The sequence below is a fragment of the Cyanistes caeruleus genome, chromosome 1 (genome assembly GCF_971803275.1).
Source record: "Cyanistes caeruleus chromosome 1, bCyaCae1.hap1.1, whole genome shotgun sequence".
Lineage (NCBI taxonomy): Eukaryota > Metazoa > Chordata > Aves > Passeriformes > Paridae > Cyanistes > Cyanistes caeruleus.
Genome location: NC_141701.1, coordinates 62,399,620 through 62,425,069, shown reverse-complemented (window position 1 = coordinate 62,425,069; position 25,450 = coordinate 62,399,620). Strand labels below are relative to the sequence as shown.

General features: G+C 37.4%; 1 long non-coding RNA gene across 1 annotated transcript in view; it reads right to left on the bottom strand.

Moving 5' to 3' along the window:
• Nucleotides 1-3,240: 3,240 nt before the first annotated feature.
• Nucleotides 3,241-25,450, bottom strand: part of LOC147655537 (uncharacterized) — a 64,984-nt gene continuing 42,774 nt past the window's right edge. The window contains exons 3-4 of the long non-coding RNA XR_015288754.1: nt 24,511-24,589; nt 3,241-3,320 (exon numbers count right to left, since the gene is read on the bottom strand). This is a non-coding gene — a long non-coding RNA (uncharacterized LOC147655537). The remainder of the gene's footprint in view (nt 3,321-24,510; nt 24,590-25,450) is intronic.

Genomic DNA, 25,450 nt, shown 5'->3' with positions numbered 1-25,450 from the left:
TGATTATATCTTTTTGCTAAATCAGTCTTTTCTCCGAAGACAGAAAATTCATTAAAAATTCATTTTGCCTCATTAGCTGGAGATGTTTCTATTTTGAGTTATACTCTTACCTGAGTTTTTTTATAGACAGACTTCACTCAGAATTTGTAAAAACATCTGTAATAAAAGCTTGGTCCAGCAAAACAATTCATGCATAACTTGAAACATGAAAATAATGCCACTGAATTCAGTCCAGCTGGCTAGGTATTTATGGTTACACCCATGTGGCACCTATGGCCTGTCATCTGAAGTCACAAATTTGCAAGGTTATCCTGTGCTCCCATACATTTACACCACATAATGGAGAATGTTACTCTAATGACTGAAGAGCCAAGAACAATACTTTCAGTGCACAGAGTATGGTTTGCCTGAAGACAAACGGCTGGGAAAGGAGGGTATGGATACAACACTGCTGCCTGGCACCACACAAATACAAAATGAGAAGCAGCCAGAGGACTGCTGATGTTCTGTGTTGCACCCTCCATGTCACAAGCACAATATTAATGCAGAAAACATCAACAGCCACAAAGAGAGCTGTTGAAAAAAATCCTACCACACTTAGAAAGAAGAGAAAGGAAGCACTGATGTGTTTTGTCAGAAATAACCAACTTAAATAGCTCATACCTATATAAATTCTTCCATTCCAATTTTGCATCATCTTTTATTATCATTTGTGAAGTCTTACACCTTTGTCATCACTGTCATTCAGTGGGCTTTATCATAACAATGGTCACCATTGGAATGATTTCTGCAGTATGTGTTAAGGTCTGGCTTCCATACAAGCAAGACAAGCTTACTCCATCCCACTGATCTACCTCAGCCTGCAGGAAATGAAGGACAATTCAATGCCTTAATAGCCAGCTTTAGTGGAGGTGGCTTTAGAAACCAAGCCCCAGCTACTTGGCATTCACTATCTTTCTCACATCCTCATTTTCAGTTAGGAATAGCTTGCTCTCATGTTTGACAATATATATTTCACATTTGGTAATTATTCTTCATCACATTATCATAATGTACCATGTCCTAAGGGCAACAGCCCTTTGAGATTCAGTTCTCTTGGCCTCTCCCATTAATACAGGCCTACTGGCTGTTTTACATGATTGAGGCTTGACTCACAGAAATACAAATAACATAAATTTAGGCCACTGGCTTTTTAATCTCCCCTTGGCTCCCCAGCAAGGCAGACGACAATATTCTAATCTGTTTTCCATTATAATTAAGGCTCTCATTTAGTTTATGGTTTTATAATTGAAGCACCACCCCTCAAGAAAAATCACAGGTTCTTTTTCACTTCACAGGAAAATCAGGGAAATTTGCACATAGCAGAAGGGGTAAAAGGCAGTAACAGAAAGGACATTTATATAGAAAAAAGGACATGTTCAAAAAGGTTCACATTTCTAAGGTGATAAAAAGCATGTCCACATAGCACAACTGGGACCATGTTAGAGAGCATTGAGCAAGCTCCAAATTTCTTTGCATCTGGTGCAATAAAAGAAAGCACTGCTTCATAAACATATGAGAAGAATTAGCATGCCTCACTGTGCAAGCTGTTTCATCCTACTGACAGGGTCATCTGCAGCCAGCTCATTTGACACCAGCAATGGGTAACCCATGCCATGCCCCATGACATGATTTAAGGCTGCTCATCACAGTAATCATAGCTCCAGATTTAAAACAGAGTTTCCCTTCGCTTGTACCTTTCCATGAAGGTTAAATCTTCATATTGACTTTGGAGAGCTCTATAGTTGTTGGCTTTTGCTAATGGGATGTAGCCAGTTTGTCTCCTTACAACAAGGAAATATGAACAGGGGCTCTCAGCTGAGAAAGGTAAGAAGTAGAGATAGGCCAAAGGCTGGAGTGCTTACCCCATACAGAAAAAGCTTGGGTTTGTTCTGAATAACATGATTTAGTTTTTAATAATAGAAGAAACCAGAAGTGTGTGTTTGATCTTTCTGTTGTGAGTCATTGATGTTATTTCAAAATGGGAAAATTTCAACTAGACTATTGTTCATCTAAAATTGCAATATTGATTAAAAAGAACACACATATAAAATGTTATTAGTCTTTTCATTAGTCACAGACAGGATAACATAGGACCCCAAGGAAGAAGAAAGCAGAAATACAGAAATTTTTTTCCACTGTTTCCAGAAAAATAAGGGGAGGGAAACTTGAGGCAGAAACAGCAAAGTGGCACACAGACAATCTGGCACTTATATCAGGAGCAATGAGGACAGGACTGAACCGTAGAACAGTAGTTAGGATTACTGTATGTGCCAAAAAACATCATCTGTCAGCATGGGCAAACCAGGCATGCTAACAGCAGTGTGAACAATGAAGTGAGGACTTCCCGTTCTTTCAGAGCTCCTGGACTACACAAGGGCCAGGATCACAGAGCTGTTGGAAGGTTATATTCAAAACAAGCGCTGGTTATATTCAAAACAAGTGTTTGCCAAAAAAAGTACTATTATATTGGCATCTTGGGGGGATTTCTGACCTGCATTTTCCCAAGCAGCTGTGCTTTTTCCAAGCTGCTGGAGAATGCTCAAAGCTGGTGTGTAGTGAAGCTGATGCTATTGTAGCCGACAGGTGAGCTGGCCTCTCTGAGGGACAAACAGGGACACACATCTTTATTAAAATCAGCCAGTCCCTCTTATCACAAGGCTGCTCCACGAGTCAGAACATGGTCCCAGCAAAGACAATGATAACAGGGTACTCTAGGCCCCTTCAAACACTATCTTTACAAACCAGGATATGAGTAGCATTAAACAGTAGCTAACTGCTGTTTACTGTCAGACACACATTTTAACATCTACACACCATATGTCAGTTCCCACATCCCCACCCTCCCACATATTTTAAGTTCAAAAGAGCTGTCAATCCTTATCTAACCTTTGTTTTTTGGGAAGTGGTTCCATATTATTTTCCCTTTGGTTCTCAGAGATATCAGTTTAGGTATTACTCCAATGATACATAAAAAAAATTAAGAAAAGATGTTGCAAGAAAGTTATTTAAATTTACTTTCAGAGAAGGGGTTAAAATCAACTTCAATTACACCAGTGTTAACTAGCAAAGAACTACACTGTGAGATGATTATGACTTCATGGCTAGAGAAGAAATTTTTACAGGAATTATATGAGTGATTTACTCTCTGCCATATGGATGATACAAGAGAGAATGCACATAGCACTGAGAGTGTTCAGGGGAAATATGGGATACCTGTATCTACTGCACAATATCTGTCATCCAATGAAGTCCACTGCTAGGATGGCTCCAAAACTTCTCTGCAGAAATAGTGTTTAATATTTTTGTTATTATTACTGACAAGAGCAAAAAAATTCACAACTTTTCAAACAGTAAATTAAACTAGCTATTAACAAAGCTTCCAATTAAAATGATGTCACAGACAGGAAAAAAAATTCTTCTACCATGTTCTTCTTTTCCTATTCAAAAAAATAAAAAAATAAAATTGGATAGTTTTACTCATTTTCTTAACTGTAATTCTTCAACTCTTCAACTTTCTAAAACTGCAAGAGATTCTGAAATTGCAGATTAGTAAAAGGAAGAGACTAAACCACAGATATTATCAATTTCAATGCAAGGAGAAAGACTGGGATGAGAAAAAAGCATGGTTAGGCCTGTATCATTTTGATGTGGCTATTTCATCAGCATGAAGTGCTTTCTATAAATGGAAAAAAATCAGGTAAACTTTGCTCTACCTTGTATCATGTTAAAGGTAAAAATTATGAAGTTGTTTCCATTTTGAAAAAATTGTTCTGCCAGTTTTCAACACAGTCTACTGAGAGGTTATCTGACTTCATCAAACAGCTAAAAGACTTAGGAAGAGAAGATAGGTTTGAACAGGCTTTCTCAAAAGCAGTGAAATATTTGCAATTATTTATATCAACAATTTAATACTTACTGTTTAATCCATATTAGTCTGCATAGCCCTAAAATCTCATCACCAACTACTGAGTATTCAACTCAGTTTTAATAGTGCTTAAAGGTCATATACCCCAATGAAAAAGTGAAAGGATAGAAATTTTTGCCAGGCAAACTGCAATGCCTGAATTTATCACAGAGCTGAAATGGATTTAAAAGTGAAACGAACTCAGATTTTACTAATTCTGCCACTCTAAAACAGATAAGCTTGTAAATATACAAATTCATTCACAAATAGCATCTGTAAAAGCACTTAGGCAAATTGATAAAAATATATTATGTACATTAATCAGTTTGATTAAAATTAAAAGAAGGCATCATATTTATGTTTAAACTAGAATCACTGTGGCTTTGGGAAGAAGAAAATTAAAAATAAAATAGGACCAAGCTAACAACGGTTAATGCTGAGTTTCTGAGCCATAAAATCTTAAAGCAGATGACACAGAAAAAGCAGACTCAAGACCTGGACTGTTTAGATATGTATACACACTTCAGAATACACAGAATGCTACAGTATCTGAGGATCTTATGTCATAGTGATGCATTGTTATCTGCCATTCATGAAAAGCCTAATTAGCACAATTATCTTCTGCACTAGGTGTGATACCTTTAGAATTAAGTCTCATCACACACTGGATGTCAACACTCCAAAGTTCCACAAATTACAGGAAACATAAAACTTACCTGATCAATGCTAATGTATTTTGCTATATGGTTGGATAAAAATGTGATGCAAAACAATGCTTGCACCATTGTCTAACTCTTGAGTGGAATTTCAAAAATTTCTTGTGATTGTGCAGCCAAAATCATGCTCCAGTCTTACTGACACATGGGTCAACTGAGGCCCTTGAAATACAAGGTCCTAATATTTAGGAATAAACACTAAATTTAAAGATCAATTAAAAGAAACTGATTAGGAACTATTGCAAAATACTCTTAAGAAGAGAAGACACAAAAGTAAAGTATCACTGGCAAATGAAGCAGCAATAAAAACTGAATTCATTTTATGATAGAGTTAGGGGCATAGACACAAAATTCTGACAGATATATTCTATTGTTAGAACAACCGAATGAATCCAATATAAAGATAGATGGGAAATTTTTTAAAACACTCGTTTGATACTGAGTTTTGAAGTTGTACTTGTCCACCTTTAAGACACTGAGAAGAAATTGAAAAACTGGAAACTGCTCAAAGCCAAATTCTTCTAAGTGCCTGGGCTGGACACAGACACCACTTAGATAACTAAGTTTTCCATTTTACAGCTGGAGAAAGAGAGGAAAAGACTGAGGAGCTTCCCCCTGTTAGGATCCCATGTTAGTGGTTTCTCAGAAGCTGTGTGGTGCCCATTAGCTCACACAACTTCATTGCAGTGATTTTAAACATCCATTGCAGCATCAGAAACATGAGGGTCAGGGTTAGGGTTAGGGTTAGGGTTAGAGTTAGTACAAAGTCATGAGGCAAATAAGCAGAAGACAGAACCTACTGTAGTGGAAATAAGAACCAGACAGAGGAAATTAATGTTAAATCCAGATCTGACCACAGGACTTGACATTCTGCCTCAGACTTGACACCCACTGGGCCTAATACAGTGTCTCCCACAGCAGCCAGCACCAGATGCTTTGGTGAAAGATACAAGATCCCCACAGATGCAGGATAATCTGTCTCCCTCAAAGGTCTCATCCTAATCCCTTTAGTTATAGATTCCCATAAATCCTGATGCATGAGGGGTTTTATCCCTTCAAATACTCTTTTTTAGCATTACTATCATAACTCTGGATATTCTTGTTATCCATACAAATGCCCCTTCCCTCTCTGATGCTTACAAAATTCTTGATTTCATCTTCATCCAGAGTAAATGAGTTCTGCAGTTTGTATAGGAACCTTTGGGAAGTGTTTCTTTATCTTAAGAGATGGGAGAAACCGTAGTCTCATGATGGTTCTTCTTTGCTGCATGCCTCTGTTTTTTCTTTTTCTCTCTTTCACCCACATACTTTATCACTTCCACTCTCATCTGAGTCCTCAGGTAAACAATCACTTCAGATACCTATATGTCACTATCCTTTCTCTCTGCTTTTGTCTGGGCCTATCCAAGACTGCAATTTTTTTTTCCTGGATGGACTTTCTAATACCCAATAAATTTTATAGAACACCACACTGCTGGCTGATACAATGACTTTGTATGTGATTGCTTTAATTTTTTTTTCTGTATTTCTTCAGAAGGAATGTACCTCACAGTTACCAAGTCTGAGCCCATGAAATTCCTTAAGGCTCCTCTGGACTTGATTAACAAGTAACCTACAACGAGGTTATCTACCACTAACGTGGTGTTGCTGCCTCATTTCTCCTTCCTCTTTCCAGATAACTAATAAATACATTACACAACAGAAGACCTAGTACAGAAACTTGTGGCTATTAACCTTTTGCCATGATGAAAATGGACTATTTGTTCCCGCTTTGTCTCCTGCCTCTCAGCTACTTTTTGATCCATGATATTACACTGCCTCACAGCTACTTGGTTTCTTTTAGAGGAGATAGTATCAATCCACAACCTTCAAGAAACCATGCATGACTAGCCTCAAAATCACATGGTAGCTTACAAATCATGACATATTAAGACATAATAACAATTCTGTTTCTATCAATGTTCGATTCCTGAGCTAGCCTGATTCATGATCATGAACTTTAACTCCTGAGCTTCTAGAAAAATTCTTTCATATAAAAATTTCTCATCCTGTTTCTTGACTACTGTAATGAAGAATTTTAAAGAAACAAAATCAGGTAATATGGGCCTTAGGAAAAACCCTCAAGAGCTAGAAATGCTGAACAATATCTCTTCTGACACCCTGCCAGACATCTTGTGAAAGATACAGTAAATACCCCCTCTATTCATTTGCTAATATTCTCAAAGGATTTTAAGACAGTAGCCAGACAAACTTTGCTTTGCAGAACTGTATGATTAGCTATGGATTATTATCTTCCAACTCTTCTTTCTATTTCAGAGTTACTCCAGATAAGATTTATCAGCAAGTAGTCCCACAAAGCTCCTCTGGAACCTTTTTAGAAGTTATGGTCGCAACTTCTACCCTGTCATCATCTCATCAATTAGCCCATTTTAACCAATTTGTTGGTTTTGTTAGAAATTCAGCTAAGTCATACTTAAAGCACCTTCAAAGCTCTTGGACATATACCATTTGGAATTGGTCACTTCTTTGGAATATTTTACTGGTTTACTCCACCTTTTAAAACTATAGGTTCAAAAACAAGCCTCCACTTTAACATATCAATGAAATACTGAGAGAAAATAAGTGTAAATAATCAAATGTTCTGTTTTAAAGGATACATAAATTCTATGAGAAACTTCTTCTGAATGACTTCAACAGTGAGATCTAAACACAAAGGGAAAAAAGCTCAGACAAAATAGAGGCAGAGCAAAAAGAACAAGATGTTCAGGGCAAATATCATACCAAGGATTACCCTGGCAAATGCAAAAGCCGTATCTATGGATACTTTTACTTTTTTAAAGTGCTTCACACATTTAATTTAATTTCCTCCAGCTATTACATCTATCATTTTGAAGAAAAAAGAGGTTTCATACCAGCCTCTACTCCACATACCAGTATCCACGCTTTGGAAAGACCCATGTGCATTTATGCTTTAAAATGTCAATTGTGAGGGCTTCCCTTGTGCTCACTTGCCACTGCTCTATTCCTTTGAGTTCTATGTAGCTGAGAGTCTGTGAGAGATGCTTGGAGAACATGCAAGTCCCTCTAAGAAACTGTCATACTTAAGGTTTGAAAAACTTAGAGGATCAGTGGGGGCACAGGATATGGTTTGAGATGGTCAGCATAATTTTGTTACCTGGAGCAGCAAAAAGAAGTAGCAAAAAAACTTCTGATGGGCCATTGATAGTTGCCAGCTACTAGGAAAACAAAGCAATGAGGAAAGTAGACCAAAATTTCAAGAAGTTAAAAGAAAGTTAAATAGACTAGCCTTTTCATAAAGAGCATATGGTGTGGAGAAGGAAATATGATTACTTTGTCAAATCACTAATAAAAATACTAGCAATAAATTGGGAAACATATCTCACTTGTTTCAAGATAGAGATAAAAAATGTTTTGTGTGACTAAGTGCAAAGTTAAATGTTTATCTTGCATTACTGCACTTGTTCCACCATAGATTTTATATGTGGGTTCCAGAAACTTGAAGTTTCACAGTTTTGGAAAAGTGGAATCTTTTTAAAAAAAGAAAAACTATTCTATTACCTGTGCACTTTGAAATGACAGACTGTATAATTGTACTTACCTAAACTCACAAATCAAAAGGAAATTCTGCTGCTTCCAACTTCCATGCTGATCAAAAACCTCCCCTGAACTGGTAATTCCAACTGCAAATATTGTGAAGTAAAAGAGACTACACAGGCCAAATCCTTCCATCTTTGTAAATCTCCTGAATTTGTATTGTATGTTTTAATATTGTTAGCATGATCCGACAAGGTCACCATTCAATGCCATACGTGATTCTGCTGCACCATTTTGGGAATGAATTACTTACTTCTCCTGCATCTGGAAAGCGCACCTCATGGGAAATATTGGTTTACATATCATTTTAAAGCAAAAGCTGATTTCCAATAAAGACTGTAATTGCAAAGATATAAATTTATTCACAAATACCAGACAGCACTTAAAATTTTCGGATATTTCTGGCACAATAGTTATATTACAGTGCCATCCACTGACTCTCTCCTGCAAGTACGTGCACGGACACACACAGCTGCTGTTCTACACTGAGTTGGCTTAATTCCCACTGAAGGGACAACCATCCCCAGACAGATATATTCCCAATTCATTTCCTTCTGCAATGATAACTGTGAAATTTACCCAGCTCACAAAGGAAGAGAAATAATTTCTGTAATAGCCTTAATGGGTTTTTAGAGACTTTGGCTAGCAGCCAAGAGAGACTTAGACATGGCTTTGCAGGCAGCATGAATACAGAGGTTACTTTCCTGTGTGTGTGTGTGCATGTGCGTTGTGTGTACGATTTTATTGTGAGATACGTTTCAGGCAAAAAAAAAAATAAATTATTAATTGAACCCCATCAGCACTGATGCGCCCACCAATAGTTTTTCCTCACTGACATCAAGGGATATGAATGAAAACTAATTGTGCTTCAAAGAAAAGGCAAATCACAAGTCTGTTGTAGGATTAGGTTTTTCTTTAATTAAGATTGTTGAAATAAACAGCAAGAGAGCTGTTATGGATTTTTTCATGTATACTTTAGTTCCAGTTTTTCTATTGAAATGTGAGACTATCATGTTATTACAAAAGAAGATCAAAGAAAAGAATGCACTGGAAAGCCTGAAAAGCTTTCAAAAAAAAAAAAAAAAAAGAAAAAGCCAAAATATTAAGCTTTACTTAACTAAAATTCGCTGAAATAGTCCTCCCAAATATGTTCTCAATATTTGAGTTACAAAGTGTTCAATAATAACCTCTTAAAATTAGAATTTCCTAGTATGTGCCTTACTCATATTCTCTTTCAAATAGAAGCAGAGCATTTAAAGACTGATTCTAGAATAAATAATTTTGGCAGTTCAGAGGCTGCTACACTTAACAGCAAACCACATTTTCTCACTTTTTGTTAAAACACATGTTCATCGACTAGCACATTGCATGCCAGCACGGGCGGATGTGTCCACACACCAGCACAAACACACTGCAGAGGGTCTGCGGAGCTTTAAAAATCCTACAGAGAAGGATCTGGTTTTGTGACAACTCCCATACTTGGTCACTGAGGGTCACTGAGGGTGAATGAGCCATCAAGAGCTTCAAATTAAAAGCAAGTTAGGAAGAAAGGAGTCTGAGGAGTACAAGGACAGTCCAGCTGGTTCGACTATTTGTGGCACCACGCACGCATCCATGTTCTCACAGAGACTAAGGGGGGTCACAAAGCACGACGTTCTGTACTCCAGCATGCCTGCAATGCGTACAGTGTGAACCGAGCTTTAAAAAGCCTCCTCTGTGGCAGACAGACCGTCACTGCTACCAGACCCATTTAAAGCCTGTTTAGCCACAAGCGTCTTTTTTGAAGTTGATGCCCACAAAACAGGCAGAAGAAACGAGCCGAACTTAATGCACATCCTCAAATGATCTGCCACGAATACCTGACCTGGCCATAGAGATGGTCAGGGATGAAATAGTGATTTGCAGCACTTCAGCAAGTGTATGTCCTGCATGACTTGCCAGTCTCAGCTATCTTGTAATCTTTAGCCCCTTTCGTACTCTGATGTTGACAGTCATCTGTGACACACACTCTCATGTTTCCTAGTCCTACCTGCGCTGACAGCGGAGCCACCTTTGTGCTGCTTCCACACTGCGAGCTGGCGTGTGAGCTTTCACCAGCCAGGCTTGCAGTGAGCCAGGAGCCATCCATCAGAAAAGGGCTCCGGAGCTTCTCAAGCACCAGCCACTGCTGTGCCGCTACTGCCATTCAGTACCTGACAATTGCTTCGCTGTATGACATTATCTGCTACTGCTCCTCTCTGCCAGTAATTAAAGAACACACCCAAGCAGCTCGTCAGCCACAAAGTACTAGAGATTTGTGCAGTCTGTGATCTTTAGGTACAGATCAGGAAATCTACATATCTATTACCATTATATCAAAGGGGTTTAGCACACTAATGCACTGATGCAGTGCCTCTATGGAGAAGTTTTAATAATGGCTAAACTCCTTTACTTTATGAAAGCTGGAAAAATCCCTCAAGGGGTAAAAAAAAATAAAAAAATAAAAAAGAGTTGCAACAGAGAAGTTGTCCCTAGGAAGCTGGGTTCTGGTTAGTATTGCAGTTAAAACCCACCTTTCTGGGACTCAGGTTAGTTCAACGATACCTGACTCCAGAGTCCAACTATGCTGAAAGTCACTTATATAAAAACAAAAAAGTAGTGAGACACAAAGCTATAATATTTGAAGGAGAAGGGAAGAGGAAATCTTTGTTAACAAAGACAAGGGAAAGAAGACTGTATTTGTTCCTGAATCCTAAAATGCTGCCTTTTAAATTATTCCTTTTATTGTTACAGGAATAGATTGGTTTTATTTCAACCAAATTTCATATTTTCAACCATCCTGATTTTTTTGCTCTCAAAACAGGTAAGTTATTTTCTACAATATCACTGGAAGCATAGACTAATTTTGTCCTCACAGAAAACAGAAGTCCAAATTCACTGATTTTGCTTTAAACAAAAATTCTTGCTCAGACCTCTAGTGTCAGCATAGAAGAAGATTAAATGATGGTTTAAGCTCAGCCCTCTTGAGACAGGTACTTAAAGGTGTTTGAACATTTCTTCTTTATCCCTTTTCTAAGAGCTACAGTGCTAAAAAGAATTTTCTTCCTCAAAGACCACTGAGGTCTGACAGATAATATCAAAAATTTGCTGGATTTTAGGACTTATGAAAGTTGGAAACTGAGTATATGCCCTAGAAGCATACCATATAGATGCATCTCTGGTGGTAAAATTGCCACAAGTCCACAGTAATAATTTTTTATACTTAATACTGTTTCCAGCATCTGGAATCCCATCTTCCCTTTTCCCTGCTTTTTCCAATATCCATTAATGTCTTTTGCTACAGCTCCTACAACATATGTATATCAGCTGGCCAACATATTACTGTTATCTTTTAGGGAGGGGAAACTCAAAATAACTTTAGAATAACCACTAAGAACAACACACACCTTATGCAGCCTCATGTGTCACAACTGTAAAATAAATGGCTGTGATTGGAACATAATATGCTCTATCTTAGGTCCATAACCTTCAGTGTCACATGCCCAGCACTGCTTATTACTCAAAACTACTGTAAACTTCCCGGGTCTAGCCCGGCCAGATGAAAATCTGGTGCCCACAAGTACATGCAGACTGTCATTTGAAAGAAGCTCTCTGCTCAATTCCACAGTCACCATCTATCTAAGCAGCAAGCCCAGACATGAAGCCCTAGGCGAAGCAGAAGGCCATGCACTAAAACATGCAGAAGCCTATTTCCCTAAGGACTCTGGAAAGCTTTGTATGGTTAATATGCTGCCAGGCATACCCAGGCAAGGTTTTCCTCAGCTGCTTGCAATGCCCAGGAGGTGGACAGAGTGCAGAACACATCATGTCACAAACACTTCTGTGGCCACTTATCAAGAAAGTCATATAGATTTAACCAACAAATCTTAACCTTAAGTTTAACCAAATAAAATCCCATTCAAACTTTTCTTAATGTTTTGAGCTGGTTTTCCATTGAGTGCTTGTAAGATCACTACTTTGCCAATTAAACTGTGTTTTGATTGGGTTTCCTTACTTAAATTGCCCATGTTGCATTACTGGTTTTGTTCTACTTGGATAAAACACAACAGCAGTGTGTATTTATAACTCTTCCAAAGAGGCAGTGGAGAGACCAAACCCACACATTCAAATTTATGTCATTGTTTCCACATAATGCAGGTAGGACAGTTTCTCATTTTTCATTCCAATTCCTCAAATAAATTCATACACCTTGTTTACGGATTATACCATCTACCTACACAGAAATAGACATTCAATGTCCTGCAGTACTGTGTTCTCCAGTCACTTTTATTATAGTCACAGAAATATTTTTTCTGGCATCATCTCATAGGAAAACTTTGGACCTTTCCTGTTTTGGCCTAGCTTCAGAATTATGCAAGTCTTCTGTTAGGATCTCTACCAATGTTATTTCTCCTTGAACCTAAAATTCCAACATCTTATTTTATCCTGTTTAATTCAGTAGGTGATATATGTTTCAAATCTGACCAAATGACACATTATATGCACATTGGTTTTGCAGCAAACCCAGTAAAATATTATGACACAGAAGTATACTCTAGATTGATGTAGCATACTCAGACCTTCACTTCTGAATGTCAATTTGTGGGTCTGATGTGCCCAATAGCCAAACACCCATCCAGCTTCTCACTCACACCTGCTCCCCAGTCGGGCAAGGTAAGAAAATAGCATCAGAAATTTTCCAGTCTGCATAAAGAGAATTAGAAATAGATTCTGGTAGCAAGACTTCACATGTCCTCCCCGCTTTGCCCTGCACTGCATGAAGTCTGGCACTGCAGACTCCTCTACTGCCTCCCCTGGAGCGGCGGTAGAGGGAGTGGGAGAAGTGTGTGTTCAGTACACAGCAATTTCTCTCTGCCCCCCCTTCCCTATCGTACTGTTCCACTGCTCCATCACAGACTGCAGACCTTCAGGAACCTCCCTGTATGGCATTTTTTCACCCTTTCTTACACATTTTCCCCAAGGCTGGGGAAACCAACCACCTTGGCTGTAGGGCCCAATCATGCCCTGGGGTGGAGCCATTGGGGCTGGCTGGAATGGGCTGTGTTCACTCCTCACAGAGGCCCGTGCAGCATCTGGGCACCTGCACCTGGTACAGTCAAAAATATCAGAATCTAAATACATTAAAGCCAGAAGGAACCAGAAAAAGTGTCAGTCTAATAGAAAGTATTACATTTTACTCAGATATGCTCTGGTCTGACTAGATGCTTGCATTTATCAGGACAAGAGAAAACAGCCTAAAGTTGCACCCATGGGGGTGTAGGTTGGATATTAGGAAAAAATTCTTTACAGAAAGGGTGATTTGGAAGCACTGGAATAGGCTTTCCAGGGAAGTAGTAGAATCATCATCCCTGGAACGTAGCACCTCAGACTCTCCAGCACTGCTAATACACTGCTTTGGGCATCCTGAAGTTCTTATAACATTCAGTCCCCAGGTTCTTAGTATTACTTATATTTCACCAAAACTCTGACAGCACAACACTGGTCGCTATTTTCTCAGCTGTCACCAATTTTATTGGTTTTTTCACTAGATTTGAACTACTGAAATAAAGCTTGCTAGGTGAAGGTCTGTCACCTCCATGTTTCTAATCTCCTACTTTCTAGGGAGTGTTTGCCTCAGCTTAACAGCCACCTCCTTTGGAGCTTTTGCATCTAGTAGTCCATTCTTTTTTCTCCTATAGAGATTATAGGTCCATGAATAGAAAAAAAGTATAATTTTCTATATGCTCACTTGTTTAGATTTTAATTCTTTACCAATGACTATTCTGATGGGCACTCAGAAGTGGAAAGGAAAAAGAAGCATTAAAATCCCTCTCTATAATATTGGTATCTACAGAGCTAGGAAGAAGAAATTCATCAGAGCATTTACCCAATAACATTCACGCACTATTTTGATTCTTTCAGCAAATATAGAGTAAACAGAAATAGCTACAGTAAAGGAATCAATAACAGCTTTATTTAAGAGAAGTAAAAAGCCTAGTCAGTATTAAAATAAGCAAGTTGTCCCCAATGTCATCACAAGAACTAGACACTGAATTAGACTCACCTGCACCAGCACCCAATGCAGCACTCAGAAGAGAATCCTCCTCCTCACAGCAAGGATGCAGAATTAAGGAACCCATGCTCTAGGGTTAATAATACAGCAAAAGCTTCAAGATAACGCTCAGGACTGCTGAATAAAGCAGCTTGAAACTAGAGGTGTGGAGCCCTTTACTCTTCCTTGCAGGGATGCCCTCCCCTTTAGCCCTGAACTAACGTGTACCAACCTCACGGTAACCTCAGAAGCTCAAAATCCCACATTGCTAAAATTCACCTCACCTCCAGCCATCCCAACATGCATCACCCCATAGCCCAGATGCCTCTCCCAGCTGCACACCAAGATTATTCTCAAGATATAGGTCTCTCTCCTTTGTCTGGACAGTTTTCCTGATCCTGAATAGAACGGGCTACTCAGCCACAGACTTGTTAACAAAACAGAGCACATGGTGTGTATTCAGTAAGCAAAAGAAATATTTCAACCATTCATCACCCTGTTCTTCACTGAATTCTAAAGTAATACCAAGCAAGTGTGATTCCAGGTCAAGGTGTGTGTACAGACAGACAGCCTCTGTGGGCTGAACGTTAAGAAACTCTATGTTATACTTTGGAGACCATTAGGTTACCACGGTGAACAAAGCAGACAACAGCTAATATAAAGTACACTTGAATAAATTTCACATGGGGCTTTGAGAAGTATCCATTGATGGAATAGCATCAGTCCAATATGCAGTGCTTTAGAAATTCCACCTTGTGTCTTTTATCTATGTGTCGTCATATTTTTTCATCTGTTTCTTTTAATATGGTTGCCCTGTTTCATGCCTAATTTATTGCTGTCCTTTCCTTTCTTGTGTTTTTGGGGTTTTTTTTGTGGTTTTGACTTTGGGGTTTCTTTGGTGAGGGGGGGACTTTGGTTTGGTTTGGGGGATTTTTTCAGTACCTCCACCACTTTTTGGCTACCACATTTTTTCTAGCTCTTAGCTCTTACACGCCCCAAACACAGAGGTGGTGCTGCCCACTCCTGGTGAGCAGTAGTACTGTGTATGCCCTTTTCAACTCACTCCACAAAGGAAAGGAAGCAGCTTCATATTAGTGGAGGATGCACTTAATTAGAAGGATTCATGTTTTTTAATACAGAGAGCAAAACCTAGGATGATTTTCTAGTAAGTTTTAGGTCTTTTACATTGAAATAATCTGTAACATTATGTCAAAGTAGTGCAAAATCAGAAGTGAATGTCATCACCAGGAAATAAAGGCACAGAAGGTTTAAATTACTCCAATTTACACACCAGAATAACGAAAAAAAGCAGCTAATGGTATTCTAAGGCAGTTAGATTAGATTGAGTCTTTGGCTATCATGCTAGTACACTGCAGTATGGCCATTGTCGTGGTTCACAGAACACAGCCAAAATTGAGAAAAGTAGATTTGAAATGAAGAGGCTTGTTCTTTATTATTCTTCACCCCAAATTCTGTCAAAAATGTTAGGCATATAGTTTTATGTTTCTGATGTAGTTCATACAGTGGTTAGCTCTGATGTTGAGCTCTTTATTCTATTCCTAAATCACAGATCTCAATTATGTTCCATTATTATATTGAAATATTATAGCATTCTTAAAGCTCAAGTGACTACAAGAGACACAAAAAAATACTCCACTGTATATAGCATGAAAACTAATTGGCCTCCAGATACAGAAAATTGGAAATGTACTGTAGATAATTAGGTCAGTCTTGAGGGTCTCCTAGGCCTGCCTTTGACCCATAATATTTCTAACTCATGGATGCAGTTAGAGCAAAACTGTTATAGTCCAGAGGGAGAGCAGATTTAAAGGTCTTTGCTTGTCATACCATTTGGTATTTTCTCAGTTAATAAAAAAAACAGAGATCAAAACTTGTAGGAATGAGGATTTAAATGATATATTCATTTTGGCATTGTAACTGAGCCTTACAATATTGTTTTGCAGCTCAGAAGGGATACTGATTTGTAATATTTTCATAGTTAACACTATATGCAATGCTGTGGGGCTTTGACAAACACTAACACATTTGTAATTAAAAATCTAATTAATTTGTGGAATAAATATATTTCTCAAATCCTCAACACCTCACTTCACCTCTCTGCTCAACCCATTCACCAGTGCAAGCCATTTAAAGAAATCTGAAGGGCATAATTCAGTAAAATGTGACTGCTTTTCTCCCTGCCTTTTTTAATGAGAAACTATAATAAAATTCCAATTCGGTTCCATGATTATCTAAAATGTAACACGCTGCAAACCTAGTATGCTCATAGTATGCAGAATACCACGTGCAATAAGAAGCATGTCTGTTAGTGTTTTGTTCAACTGAGGTATGCACCCAAGTAACTGTGTTTCCATTTGTGTTGTGCAGCAGTCTCAGAGAGTCTATTTGGATGAAATTAAACTAGAAAGTGCTCACTTCCCAGCAGGGCACCTAATGCATATCAGATGAAACTGGGAATTCAGACCATGGAATCATACCAGAACCAGCCAAAACTAAACCCCATGGAAACATGTACAGTAGGAATGTCAGATCCTCTAGCCCCAGAAAGATGTTACTGTCATGCTGGACTGATTTACTGGTTAAGATCAACATAGCTTGTGATGGTGTGCCTGTAGGCCCAGCTTCTGAGAACAGATCATCTTGACATGCTTCAGCTTCACTGTATAGTTTCATAAGGCTAAAGCAGTACAGTGTTGTACATAACAACAGGATGGCCTGGGCTAATGGAGCCCGGCAAGGCATAGATCCATGCCAAAGTACCCTACTTATGTGTTTTATTATGTTTATTTTATGCTATAGTTTAAATCCAGTTTCCTCAGTCATGTTCACAATCTCTGACTGTAGTTCAAATGGACTGTTCAGGATGAACACGTCACACGCAGTCAGTCACTTGCCAAGTATTGGGCAGGACGAATCTCCAGAGTAGGAAGTAAAACCTAAGTCCTGGACTTAGTTGAATAAAAGCACAGGGCTGAATAGTCAAGCGACCACAATCTGGACTGGCTTGGATTAATTAAACCTGCTGCTGCTCTGAAAGTAGCAATTTACCTCATGTCCTGATGTTTTGGAGTGAATGAAGCTCAGACAAGGCCGCTCAACAAGGCGGCCTAGACCTTAGTACTTTAGACAAGTACTAAACCTGCTCATTCACACAATTTCAGTCACTGTAAATCTCATGGTCTACAATGCTTGCTTTCTCACTGTTTGCAGCATGACCTAACTCTTCCACAACCATAACACTGTTTTTTAAGAGCATGAAGTCAGTCCCATGATTAGTCTGGATCTGAACACCTAGAGCTTCCCTTGGTTTTCAAAAGACATTAAGAATACAAAACAAACATGGTTTTCTTGGAGCTGCTGGATAGATGACAGAAGTCCTAAATCCCCTGAAGGACAAAAATATCAGTGAAAAAAATGTCTACTAAGCATTAAAATAAATAGCCAAAACAACCAGTTATCTGTGGATTCAGCTGTCCTGCAAACTCAGCTTTCAGAAAATATTAATGGAATGTGAACCACTGCAAAATATTCACTATTCCCAAATTCAATGTACTAGCAAGACATACTAAATAACTGGGTTTCAAACTGGTGTTGTGTAACTAGAGCTTCCATGGCAGGTCAGCTGAAAGTCTTCAAAGTCTTTAATAAATATAGAACTGGTCAGATAGTCTTTGCCAAATGTATTATTCAAAGAGTACTGCTGTTACTCATCAAAACTCTTCTTCAGCAAACAGCTTTTAGCAGCATTTGACCAATTGTGTAGCTGGCTGAATATTATTCACTGAATAAATTAATTAATGTATAATAGCAATATTTGGTGAATAATTTATTTGAGGAAAATTATTTTCAAGTATTTGACAAGCTCCATTAAATTCCAATAAAATCTAAGACATCACCTAATTAAAAATAATTGAAAGTCCGTTAACAAAAATTTGCCTTATTCTTTGGTACATGCTTTATGGCATTTGACTAACTCTCCAGTCACCATATAAAGTTATAACTGGATAACCTGGGCAGGAAAGCAGATTCAGACTTCTCAAAGCTTTAAACTTGTATTTTCACTGCTATTTACACATCAAGGCATGTAAAATATATGCTTCGCACAGGGGCCACCCCTGTAGCCCACTTCCACTACCAAAACCCGGCCACAAAAAAATAGATACATCCGATCCTTTCCTACATGTGGCCAAAATACTCAGTTGGACTGAACCTTCTGGAAAGTATCTTGATTTTGACCTAAGTTGACTTTCCTTTCCACATATGTTCATACTGATACCTACCTCCCTAAAAACAGCTTCTTTTTTGTTTGTTGAGCCAGCGGAAAAAAGTTCCAAAATTTGGTTACTGACTATTTACTCGAAATACTAATCACTTGTTAAATGTGTCTCTCAAATTTCCTGTGTGGCCTGAAGCATAAATGGTACCTGTTTTTTGCACATCTTGTAGCTTTGCACTCCATTCTAGGCTCTTATTTAAAATCCTGTCTAAGCCAAATCTCTGTAACTGTACCCAAAATATAACACGCGTTGTAATTGTTTGCAGCATCATCTTGCAGCTCACAGGATTCTCAGCTGTCCATTGATGCAGAAGAATCAGTGGACACCTTTTATTATATCTCTACATTGCTCTATTCATTAGAAACCCTTTTCCTAACACTGTCTTTTACTGATGAGCACTTGACGTGTCTCCGGTTGTTTGCCAACCAGTCTTGCCATTATTGCTGCCAGAACAACAGGACTTTCAGGACCAGACTTTATTTAAATCCTGTAGCCTTTACCTCCCACTTCTCTTTTGTTTTAGTGGGCATTTTGTCTCCCTGAAGCATCCATTCAGAATTTGATCTCCCAGTGGTTAATCTCATTACAGATAATCCCATGTACTGAAAATCCTTCCAATAGGATAATCTTGTGAACAGCTTCCCTCTGCTGCCTTCCCACCATTCTTTCAGGGCTGAATTATTTTGATCTATTAAATAAATGGATCTCACCTACATGTAATAGTTTTCCCCTTAGACTCATTGATTAGTACTGAAATACTAATCTCACATTTTGCATTCAGTCTTATTTCTTTACTGGGCAATAAAGAACTAGGCTGATGTTTTGGTCAGTCACCACTGATGTATATGAAAGAACTACAAGTGGCCATCCATATTCCCATTCAAAGACTGGTGACAGAGGGAGGCACAGGCTTCTGAACAATATTATTACTCAGTGTATTAATATCTATACATCACCTGTGGAATATGGAGATGGTAATTACTATTAAAATTTCATTGGAGATAAACTACATATAAATCTAAATATTAATTTTCAACTAATATGTACAAGAGTATATTAATTTATAACTTAAGACAATTCAGTATTATAGCTGAAAAGTTTAAGTGATACCTGCTTAATGCAGTTCCCATGCAAATAGGCACTGTAAATCAATTCGTAAAACTTGTCATGTATAAGTGAAATAAAATTTAAATTTAAACAGTCTCTGCAGAATCCATGTTTATCAAATTTCTGTATTCGCAGCAATCCTGTTTACTCAAGGAAATATTATTCTTACTGTTGTATTAGAGTGAACAAAAATTCCACAGGTTTTAAGTAATTAACATACTCAAGATCTAAAGACTGAAATGTTGTTTCCTAATACAACATTTCTGCAGCTGTATGCATGCTCTACTAAGCATCTCATTGCAATATTCCTGACAAGTGCTCTATACCCAGTCCTTTTCATTACCAAGCTTTTGAAAATGCTTGACTTTTTTTCTGAGACTAGATCAGGTAAGGATAGCTTTGTTTGCCAAAGCAAAAGGTGGAGTCAGATATTTAAGAACAAATGTATATTATTAAATGGAGACACTTTACATCTTTCTTAACTTATCTTTTAACATATGCTGAAAAATATTTAGTATCCAGGCATCAGATACAAATCCACCATTCCCATTTCTCCATCTTCAGAGAACTGAAAAATCTAGTTTCTTCTGACATTTGATAGCTAACTTTTAATAGCTGGAAAATAATCAAGAATCTGTCAACCGAATAAAGCTAATCTTAGGGTGATATAGCTCAATACTTCCATATATTTTAAGTTAGGAAAATGAAATATTTACAGCAACTAGAAAACTTGTTGAGTACAGTGTAATTGAAAACTTCTGCTTTTTTCATGATCAAATGATAACTAATCTATCATATACTGTGTTGCATTATGCAGCATAAGAGCTAAGTAATTACCTAGAAGCAAATCTTTTTCATTATTTATCATGAACTGTTTTCCTCCCCAAATTAGCAGTAGCACAGTAGGCACTAAATAATGAAAAGCTGCCAAGAAACCCCTCTAATTCACTTAAACTTATTACAATACCAAATATTTCTAATGAAATTTGATTGCTGCCAAAAAAAAAAGGAAAGAAATGGTTTATTCTTATGTGTTTTCAGAAACATTACATATCTCAATTGTTTTGAAGCATTAGCAGCAATACAGAAATATTCATATTTCAAGCAAGTTAATTATCATTTTCTCATTTGAAAAAGGAACTGGCATTTTGCTGACATACACAGATTTTTCTCTGTCTTAAACATACCTTTAGAGCACTCACTAAACTGTAGTCATACTTAAATCCTGTATAGGAGTGACTCTGGTAGCATATGTTCATGGTTTCCTCAGTAGGAAAATTGTTTCAACAATTGTATCCTTTGATTATACAAAAATTACTTTTATTACTTATGTTTGCATTCTTTTTCTGCATCTGTCAGTCTTTCATGAAGAACTAAACAATTATTTCTCAATCACTGTAAAAATTGGCATGAAAAATACTTTGTTCATCTTTGTGGATAATACAGCATTTCTTCTCAAAAATAATCAAGATAAAAATAGTTTATACTTTCTGTATATTTCATGCAGAACAATTATCAGAAACATTTGCCCTTCTTGTATTTTGGATTGTTTGTAGCCCTTGAGTTATTTTTGTTCAAAGAAGTCTTCTTTTGTTTTTGCAGGAAGACTGATGGAATATTTCTTTTAAATTTACTGTCAGAGTTACAATACATTCTCATCTCATTTACCAATCAAAGTATCTAAATAACATCTAGGCTCAGCTTCATATCAATTATCACATATTATCATATGTGGTGTACTGAACTAATCATTCAAAATTTTGTGTCCCATAAAACCAATATGACAAATATAAATACATGTAACATGATCATCTTTCAATACCCAGCACATTGACTACACAGCAACTGCTCTACAAATACATTTTAAATATAACTTTCTGAATGTCAAAGCTAATAGTGTTTATAGCTTCACTTTTTTTTTTTTTTACCTTAGGATCCTGTTTTTAAAAAGTCAGTGAAAGTATAAAGTATGTTAAGCCTGTGAGTGTAAAGTACTCCTATTTGAGAAGCCTTGATCTTAGACCAGCTGGGCTGAGAATATAAAACAGCCTTCAGAGCAGCAGCTCAGTATGAGTCATTCTGATATCCCTCTGATGGTGTGAATACTAATAATACATCTCTCTGTTTGGTGTGCTGAAACTTTTTTCCCCCTCACTCAGACAAGGGAGGGAAAGCTTTATGCTTCTCTCCTCATATAAATGAGTCCATATCTGGCATAAAGGAAGTTTTCCACCACAGTTCTCTGAACATTTCAGTTGGGCCTTACTGTAATGTCAGAAAAAGGTTACTTTTTTTCCCAAATCAACATCACAGGTCAGAATCTCCTCTCTACAGCCCTCTCAGCAGTGGTACAATATAGTGGAGATGTTCTTCAACATACAGGCTGGCAAAGTCAAATGAGAATTCAGAAAACTCTGTTAAGTCCCTTGACCCTTTAATTTACGGTAAAAGACTTTTTCCCTTTTGATAGTACTCATGCAGTCTTTGCCATAAAGTAGTTATACAAACAGTAAACATACACATTTTACATGGCCATTAGTCAGTCATAAAGGCTTCTTCCTTGCACAGCTCTACCCTGCTGTAGTGTAAGAGAGAGGGAGAAAAGAGCTAACAATTACAGCCTCTGGTTTGTAGTTCTCTGATTTCTGTTTCAGGTGTGTTGTTAAATGATTACAAAGAAACTTAATTCTTTTGGTGTTTTTTGACTGCTGGAAACATCTTTCAGGTGTTTCTATAAGTGTTGCCTTTGGAACCTTTCAGGTTTACCTAAAAAACAGCACCAGTGTTAGACAGCTGCTCAGAAGGAAGCACTTTTCAGACCAGAGTTTTGCACTGACATACCTAAGTCTTATTTTCTGGTATCTGCATAAGTACAGGAATTTCAGGTACTTCAAGACAACTGTTTTGCAAAAACTTGTGCAACCCTACTATTACACTTCAGTGGAGAATTGCATCTTAGTGGTCAATAGATAAGTGACTGAATAAATAGCCACTAACGGTGGTTTACAAACTAATATCTTTAATTTTCTCTCCTTTCCAAAAGACCATGTCAGCTTGCTGACATCCCTCTCTAGGAAGTCATTCACAATTGAGTTCCTGGTGACTCTGTGTCATGTCAGCTGCTCGAAACACTGTGAGGAAGATAGGCTGAATAACTGAAAATCTAGCTGGCTCTATCTTTTCACAGCATTGTTCATTAAATTAGTACTAATAAACATCTGTAATCTACTTCATTATTTCCTTTTCAAAATGACATGTGGCCAGAATCCATCACTAATCCAAGGTGGCTATAACTTTACTTTCAATAACAAGATGTCAGGCAGTCCTAATTTTGTATGATTCCTGTGTAAGAAAATATATGCTATCATAGCATTTGCCAATGTTCCAAAAAGGAACATAGCTATCTGCAGGGACATATAATTAATGTAGTAACTAATAGTCACCACAAAGAATCATATTACCAAATAATATAATCTATTAGCTCATAAAGAATATTTTTAATTAACTACATTGAAAGAGTTACAATGAAAGATTATTCAGGACCAAAAGTAGCTATACATCTTCTAATATTTGTGCTTCTCCTTAAACATCTATTTTTCATTTTGTAGTTTCTCATTCCCTTAGGTACAGAATGAACTTAAAAGCAACCTAGATTCTTCACAGGATTTTTAGAGTATATGATGGATCAATAATTTGTTGGTTTGTTTATGAAATATGCCAACTTACCAGGACAGAGTCATTTTTAAGAGAAAAGAAAGATCAATATATATGTGCATAGATTTATGGGTGTTTTTGTTGCAATCAAAATAAGTCTTTTTGTTTAAAGAACTCTAAAAGGCAAGCTTGGCTTTTCTTTTTCATCAGTGCATTGGCTTAAGCAGGCCACTTTAATACTAAATGCTGATAAATACTACTTGTGAGTCTTTCATTCTGTTAAAATATCTTTGTAGTTTAATCTAAGTTCTAAAAACAAAAGCAACAAGCCTACTAAGACTTTTTAAACATGACAATGTCTACAATGTCTAGACACTTCCTTAAATATGTGAAATGTTTGTCTTGAAGTAAGGATACACTGCTTGAAGCATAAGCTTCATCCGTGTTACATGAATAGAAGTTTCTCAGGAGAAAAATCAACACTAGATGGATGGAACAAGGGTTTGAACTCCCCATTTCCTTGTTACATCCCCCATACAGGGCCACAGATTTTTTTGTTCTCTTGCAGCAGCAATACAGGTGTGACATCTGACTTGTTTTAGTTTTCAATGTCTTCAGTGCCCTGTACACTCTAAAATTTTAATATTAAATTTACCTATTACCCTCTAGTTTTGGTTGTCAAAAGTGAAGAGAGAGAAGCATCATGAGCACCACTGAAAGGGTCCAAAGCCAGGACGGAAGGAGGTTTAAGAAATCTGATCTAATGGGTGGCATCCCTTACCATGGCAGGGGTTTGGAACTGGAATTGGATGATATTTAGGATCCTGTCCAAATCAAACCATTCTCTAAGTCCCTTGGGGTTTCAGCAATCCTAATACTGTTCTCTAATTACTTCCCTACCAGCCATGAGCATAGGTACCCATATTCTGAAGGCACACAGGACTTTTGCAGCCATTCTACACACACCAGCCAGAATTTGAAACTAGGTGCGTATCAGCCTATCTCACCCCTAGGGTCTGCTTTGATTATTTTTGTATTCTCAGAAGCTGTACAAAACATAATGGCAAGATGGTGATAGTGCTGTTTATACAATATCTAATTTACCTGGCAGATGTAGTATTCATCCCTCACAGAGGTAAGAATAGTCAGTCTTTCCTCTTCTTGAGCAGGCCCAGTCATAATTCTGTAAAACAATACTAATGAGATGGGTATCATCTCCTTTCCAAAACACTGAGCAGACCTTTTCTATATGCAACCTAAGGACTAGAGCCTGCATCTCCTAGGTAGTCTACTGTAAGATGAACCTAAAAGTGATGTGAGTTTTGACAACTGCTTGCCATGAAAATACCCAGAATCCTTCAAACCCACAATGGCCACTTAGCATCTGTTATCTCACAAGCACAAACAGGCATGATGCATGCCCAAACTGAATGAGGCATGTTTAATATTCCCATATGTTATTCAGCAGGGGATCAAATTGAAATATAAAAATGGAGCTCACTGTAGTCAGTTGTTCCCTGAATCCGAGTCACTGGATATCCTCTCACTGAACACAACAATCTGAGATCCAGACTTTTTGTGTGACAATGCATGCTCTTTTGTTGCTGCTGCAATGAATGCAGTCTCAATTTAATGAAAAAAAATCAGAATAAATTGACCACTACCCCCCCTTAGCAGATCTGTTCCAATCATGACATCATTACCACACTGTAATCAAAGACACGTCTTTTTCTTTCCCGTTACATTTACACCCAAAGAACGAAGATGAATACATATTATATATATATATATATATATATATATATATATATATAAAACATAATAATGGAAGTGAAATGTATATTAGAAGAAAATTAACTATTTTATTTACTGGATAGATAACTGTTCTTAAGTGATAACGTTTTTTTCTTGAAAATGTCAATAAGAAATGTAATTTAGTACTCTTTGATAAAGAAAAAAGATACAGTTGCATTTTTTCTGTCCTTCATGAAAATTATTTTTTTGCATACTTTGTCCATAATTACAGTGTAATTCCACAAACTTT